Source organism: Gossypium hirsutum, chromosome A13 (genome assembly GCF_007990345.1).
Source record: "Gossypium hirsutum isolate 1008001.06 chromosome A13, Gossypium_hirsutum_v2.1, whole genome shotgun sequence".
Classification (NCBI taxonomy): domain Eukaryota; kingdom Viridiplantae; phylum Streptophyta; class Magnoliopsida; order Malvales; family Malvaceae; genus Gossypium; species Gossypium hirsutum.
The window spans coordinates 96,936,884-96,944,126 of NC_053436.1; positions in this window are offsets into that span (position 1 = coordinate 96,936,884).

Here is a 7,243-nt window from a genome sequence, read left to right on the forward strand (position 1 = left end):
TATGCGACTGGTCCAATTCGTTCGGATATTTCATACGGCCCAATGAACCTCGGACTCAATTTGCCTTTACGACCAAATCTGAGCACCTTTTTCCAAGGTGAATTTTAAGAAACACTTTGTCTCCGACCTGATATTCAATGTCTTTTCATTTTAAATCCGCATACGACTTCTGACGATCTGAAGCTGCTTTCAGACTTTCACGGGTTACTTTTACTTTCTGCTCAGCATCTTTAACCAAATCAACCCCGAAGATTTTACTTTCACTAAGCTTGGTCCAAAACAATGGTGTACGGCATTTACGACCGTACAAAGCCTCGTAAGGTGCCATCTTAATGCTTGATTGAAAACTATTGTTGTAAGCGAATTCAATCAAAGGCAAATATCGTTCCCATGAACCACTAAACTCAAGGATGCAACATCTCAACATATCCTCGAGTATCTGAATGATTCGCTTGGATTGACCATCAATCAGGGGATGAAAAGCGGTGCTAAAATGCAACTTGGTACCCAATGCTTCTTGCAACTTCTTCCAGAATCGTGATGTGAATCTCGGATCTCTATCCAACACAATAGAAATAGGTACCCCGTGTAAGCTCACAATCTGAGAAACATACAACTCAGCTAGTTTGTCAAGTGAATAATCCATACGTACGGAAATAAAATGAGCCGACTTTGTCAATCTATCAACAACAACCCATATCGCATCTTTCTTGCTTGATGACAATGGCAACCCAGATACAAAATCCATCGTGACTTGATATCATTTCCATTCGGGTATCATGATCGGCTGAAGTAATCCTGAAGGCACTTGATGTTCCGCTTTCACTTGTTGACATACCAAGCACTTCGAAACAAAGTCAGAAATGTCTCGTTTCATACCAGGCCACCAAAACTGACGTTTTAGATCGTGGTACATTTTCGTGCTACCAGGATGGATCGACATTCGGCTATTATGAGCTTCGTTCAAAATCATCGAAATAAGTTCTGAATTTCTTGGAACACACAATCGACTTCTGAACCTCAAACAATCATTATCGTCAATTTGAAACTCTGAATCCACATTCGAAACACATTCAGCTCATTTAGCCACCAATTCATCATCAACTTTCTGAGTTTCACATATTTGATGAGTCAATAATGGTTTGGCTTTTAATTCTGCTACTAACACATTATCGGATGAAACGGACAAGTGAACATTCATCGCTCGCAAAGCAAACAGTGATGTACGACTCAAAGCATCGGCAACCACGTTAGCCTTTCCAGGGTGATAGTTAATAACAAGATCATAATCTTTCAACAATTCAAGCCAACGTCTTTGTCTCAGATTCAAATCTTTTTGAGTCATTAAATATTTGAGGCTTTTATGATCTGAATATACATGACATCTTTCTCCGAACAAGTAATGTCGCCATATTTTTAAAGCAAAAACTATGGCAGCTAATTCGAGATCATGAGTCGGATAGTTTTTCTCATGTGGCTTCAATTGCCTCGATGCGTAAGCTACAACTCGACCCTCTTGCATCAATACACAACCCAGCCCATGTAAGGACACATCACTGTAAATAACAAAATCTTTACCGGATTCGGGCTGAACTAACACTGGGGCTTCCGTCAAAAGCGTTTTCAGTTGGTCGAAACTTTTCTAGCACCTTTCTGACCATTCGAACTTAATATCCTTCTGAAGTAGCTTCGTCATTGGTGTGGCTATCATCGAGAAACCTTTTACAAACCGTCTATAGTAACCAGCAAGTCCCAAAAAGCTCCGAACTTCAGTAATATTTCTCGGGGGCTTCCAATCAAGTATGGCTAAAATTTTGCTCGGATCAACTCGAATACCCGATGCGGATACTACATGTCCCAAAAAGCTAACTTCTCTCAACCAGAACTCACATTTACTGAACTTAGCGTATAATTGCTTATCCCGTAAAATTTGCAACACTAATCTTAGGTGCTCGGTGTGTTCAGTTTCATCGCGTGAATAAAGTAAGATGTCATCTATAAACACAACTACAAACCGGTCCAAACACTGCCTGAAAATTCGGTTCATCAAATCCATAAACACTGCAGGGGCATTAGTGAGCCCAAACGGCATCACTAAGAACTCGTAGTGACCGTATCTCGTTCTGAAAGCAATTTGAGGTATATCTGAGTCTCGAATTCGCAACTGATAATAACCCGATCTAAAATCTATCTTTGAAAACACTGATGCTCCCTTCAGCTAATCAAACAAATCATCAATACGCGGTAACGGATATTTGTTATTTATTATCACTTTATTTAATTGACGATAATCGATGCACATTCTCATGGTTCCGTCTTTCTTTTTCACAAACAATACTGGTGCACCCCAAGGTGAGAAACTCGGTCGAGCGAAACCTCTATCTGTCAACTCTTGCAACTGAGTTTTCAATTCCTTCAATTCTGTTGGTGCATACGATACGGCGCTATCGAAATTGGTGTAGTCCCAGGTACAAGTTCAATACCAAACTCTACCTCCCGAACAGGTGGTAACCCTAGCAATTTCTCAGAAAAAATATCTGGATACTCACAAACCACTGATACTGATTCAAGCTTTTTTTTTGATTCTTTACTATCAAGTACGTACGCAAGATACACTTCACACCCCTTTTTGACATATTTCTGAGGAAACATCGAGGATATAACTACTGGTAACCCGTTCATATCAGTAGACTCAACTCAGATCATCTCATCATTTGCATATATCAGGTCAATAGTCTTTCTTTTGTAATTTACAACTGCATCATGAACGATCAACCAATCCATACCAAGAATAACATCAAATTCATTAAATGGTAAAAACATCAAATTGGTCGGAAAACAGGAACCTCGGATTATCAAGGGACATTTCCTGCACAGTTTGTCGACTAACACATATCGACCCAAGGGATTTGACACTCAGATTACTAACTCAGTAGACTCAACAGGTAGAGTCTTACTGGATGCTAAAGTCTCACATACATATGAATGAGTAGAACCAGGGTCAACCATAGCAATCACATCAGTATCAAAGAGAGTGAAAGTACCGGTAATAACATCAGGCGAAGAAGCATCCTCGCGTGCATGTATAGCATAAGCTCTAGCAGGAGCACGAGCCTCGGATCTGGTTGTAGCATCTCTAGACACTCTCTGACCGCCACTAGCATTCCCCGTATTCCTAGGTGGTCTACCTCGTGCTGTAGTACTCGGTTTCCCACTCTGATTCATATTCTGTTCAGACAATCTCGGGCAGTCCTTAATAAAGTGGTCGGCTGATTCACATTTATAACAGGAGCGGTCATGAAATCTACAACTCCCCGAATGCCATTTACCACAATACTTGCACTCTGTCCTGTCCCGACGATCATTTCCAACACTGGCAACTGAAGTGGCTCGTGTACTCACAGGGGGTCGATCATGGCCTCATCTGGAAAAACTCGAAGTATTCTTTGATCGGCCTGAATCGTCTCAAAATTTCTTCGATGATTGCTGAAAAGACATTCTTGAAGATCTTTTACGAAATTCTCCAGCTTCGACATCAGCTTTCCTTTTTTCTTTACTAAGTTCTTCGGCTTTACAAGCTCGCTCGACAAGTACTATGAACTCTCGTATTTCAAGAATGCCAACAAACATCTTTATATCTTCATTCAACCCATCTTCAAAATGTTTACACATAATAGCCTCAGACGATACACATTCCCGAGTATATCTACTGAGTCTGACAAACTTCCGTTCGTAATCAGTAACTGACATGGAACCCTATTTAAGCTCAAGAAATACTTTTCGTTTCTGATCAATGAATCTCTGACTGATATATTTTTTTCAAAATTCAGTTTGGAAGAACTCCCACGTCACCGATTCTCTGGGTACAACAGAAACCAATGTGTTCCACCAATAGTAAGCAGAATCACGTAGCAAGGATATAGCACATTTTAGACATTCATCGAGTGTGCAAGATAGTTCATTAAGTACCCGAATAGTGTTGTCCAACCAGAATTCAGCTTCCTTGGCATCATCACTATCTGTAGCTTTAAATTCAATAGCCCCGTGCTTTCTGATTCTGTCTACCGGAGGCTTATTTAACCTCATCTGATCAATTACCGGAGGTATTGTAGGTGCAGGGGGCGTATTATTCGGGAGTGGAGGTTGTGGAACAGCCGTATTAGTTCGAATGTATTGGTTGAACCAATCATTCATCACACTATAAAAAGCCTGTCTAGCCTCGTCATTCTGATTGCTTGCAATAGGTTGAGAGTCCATCGGCGCTGTCCCATGCGCGGGAGCAGGCGCTACCTCTCAACATCATCAGCTACCGTTCGATTGGGATCGAGATCCATTACTATACGAAAACACATTTTTTACTGTCAGAATTCATCATACTATCGTATTAATACTATATGGCATGTATAGCTAGACTCATACACGTTACTTTAATCCTAGAATCAACTAAACCGTAGCTCTAATACAAAAAATGTAACACCCCTAGCCAGAGTCCGATCGCCGGTTAGGCTATAAGGTATTACCGATCTAAACATTTAATTTTTCATTCACAAAATTTAGCAATAAAAGTAGAAATTGAACTGAACACATACCAAACCTTGAGTTATATACATGCCATTTTCATATGGCTAAAATATATACAATTACAAAACATATTTTGTCAACAGCCTAACCTATACATGCCATATCGAGTCCAAAATATAACTGTACCAAAAAGATTGATAGTATGAAGAACTGCTGACGATCCCCGAGACGGTGGCCAAAATCAACAATCTATAAAACAGAGAAATAAGAAACAGAGTAAGCTTTCGAGGCTTAGCAAGTTTTAAGCATTTCAACAATTAAAACATGTCATTTAGATCGAACAATGAATATTACCAAATTCGTATTCTAATTACAATCACTAGGCCAAATATACACAAGTATACCACACATAAAGACTATTGGCTGAATGTAAATACACAAAGAAATTTTCAGCACATGCTTCACTTTACTTTATGGCTCATACAACTAATTTAATTCACATATTTTCATATAATGGTAAACATCGATCGAATAGGTCATTTCTCTTATTCATAAATATATTAATCATTCACATAATTATATCGTTGTTTGATACTAATGACTCACTTTGCAATCAATTCACATAACAGTATATAATACGTACCTGGTCATTACCATGTATCATACATATTCGATAATAGTTTACTTTGAACAATTGAATTTGTAATCTCATTCGAATCACCGGCGTTAAGCCTGCTAGGTTTCAAAACCCGAATCCAGTTACTAGCTCAAAGCCTGCGGAACTTTAAGTCCGGATATAGTACCAGCACTAAGCCTGCGGGATTTAACCCGGATATATATATTACCAGCACGAAGCCTGCGGGATTTAACCCGGATATATATTACCAGCACGAAGCCTGCGGGATTTAACCCGGATAGATATATTATATCGAGAGCTAAGCATATTTACGCACATGATAATTCAGCTCATATAACATATCACAGTTGTACTTCACTTTCTTTATTCGAGTATGAACACACAACGAAAACATACTTTCAATATAACATCGATTCAACCCTTATACGCAAGAACACATAACCATCTATTTGTCTCCGCCTAACTTCTACCATCCATTCAGTTATATGCTATATACTCAATCTATTTATCATACTTATTTCATTATATCAATTATCTAATAATTGTAATTACTCAAAACTTACCTCGGATATATTTGAATAGTTACGGATAGGCTACTCGATTACTTTCTCTTTTCCCCTATCTGATTTCGTCCCTTTTTGCTCTTGAGCTTGATTTAAAACAAATAGATTTATTCAATTACTTATCAAGTAAGTAATTTAATTTAATACATGTATATCACATATTTAAGGTACAAATGACCTTACTAACTAGCTATTTAAACATCACACATATGCCCTACTCATGCACAATCGAACATATTACTAGGCTACAATTAACAACTATATTTATCCTCAAATGATAGATTAAAATTATCAAGGAACATTTTAATAACCTATTACTTTGCATATTCGAATTTCATAAACTAACTTGCATACAAATTTCACGTATTTTATTATGGAATAAGTGCCGAATTACAGTTTGTAATAAAGTCAAAATATATCTCTTATCATAAAAATGAACTTACAACGACCTAGTATACATTCTTGCCGAATCACAATTTAACCACAAACTTAACATTTTAGTCTCTTTTTATTAACGAACCACATTAGTTAATCATTCCAGTTTAAGATATAATTACACATATTGTTTATACATCCATATCAATTGACTTCATTCATCAAGACCTCCAATACGAAATTCAAAACATCCAAAATTTTCTAGAACCTAAATCTTTGGCCGAATACTACTAAACTCAAGCCATTATATATTTTTTTCTTTTTTTTCTCTCTAAATCACACCCACAAATCACATTCGGCACTTCTCATTCACAAGTTTACAATTATTCAAATTTACTTACAAGCTCATTTATATGACATCTAAAGCATTAAACAAATTTTTCATCAAGAATTTAGCATGACCGATTACTTATTATTATTATTTTCTCCCTAAATCTAAATTCGACATACCCAAAAAAAATCAAATACCAACCTCAACTTTTAAGCTTAAATAACAAACAAATTAACACATCCAACATGTTTATCCATGCTAATGACATCAAAGCTTCTACTAAAATAAAATTTAAATTCCTTAGCCGAATTTTCAATCCTCCAAAACCTAAATTCAATCCAAGAAATATGTAGAATTCAAACTAATCATCCAAATTATGCATACATTTCTAAAGGTGGCATTAAACATACCTTCTTCTAGCAATCACCATAGCCGAAAATCAAACAAAAATTTTATTCTTTCTCCTTTCAAGTTTCGGCAATGGAGGAACAAGATGAATTACTTTGGTTTCTCCTCCCACTCACCAATATTCAATTATCTTTTATTCATTAAATCATTTAGTAGATATAAAAAGGTTAATATAATATATATAATATATTAACAATATCATGGCCGGCCACTATCCAATAATGGATAATTTGACATGCAAGTCCCCTTTTATTAATAGGCATTAATAGATCACTTTTTAAAATTAGCCTATCACATTTCACAATTGTCTCACATAAGTCCTATTGAAATTTCACATGCAAATGACAAAAATTAAAGCACGAAACTTTCACAATTGCATTTACACATGTAATCAGCATAGAATATAAT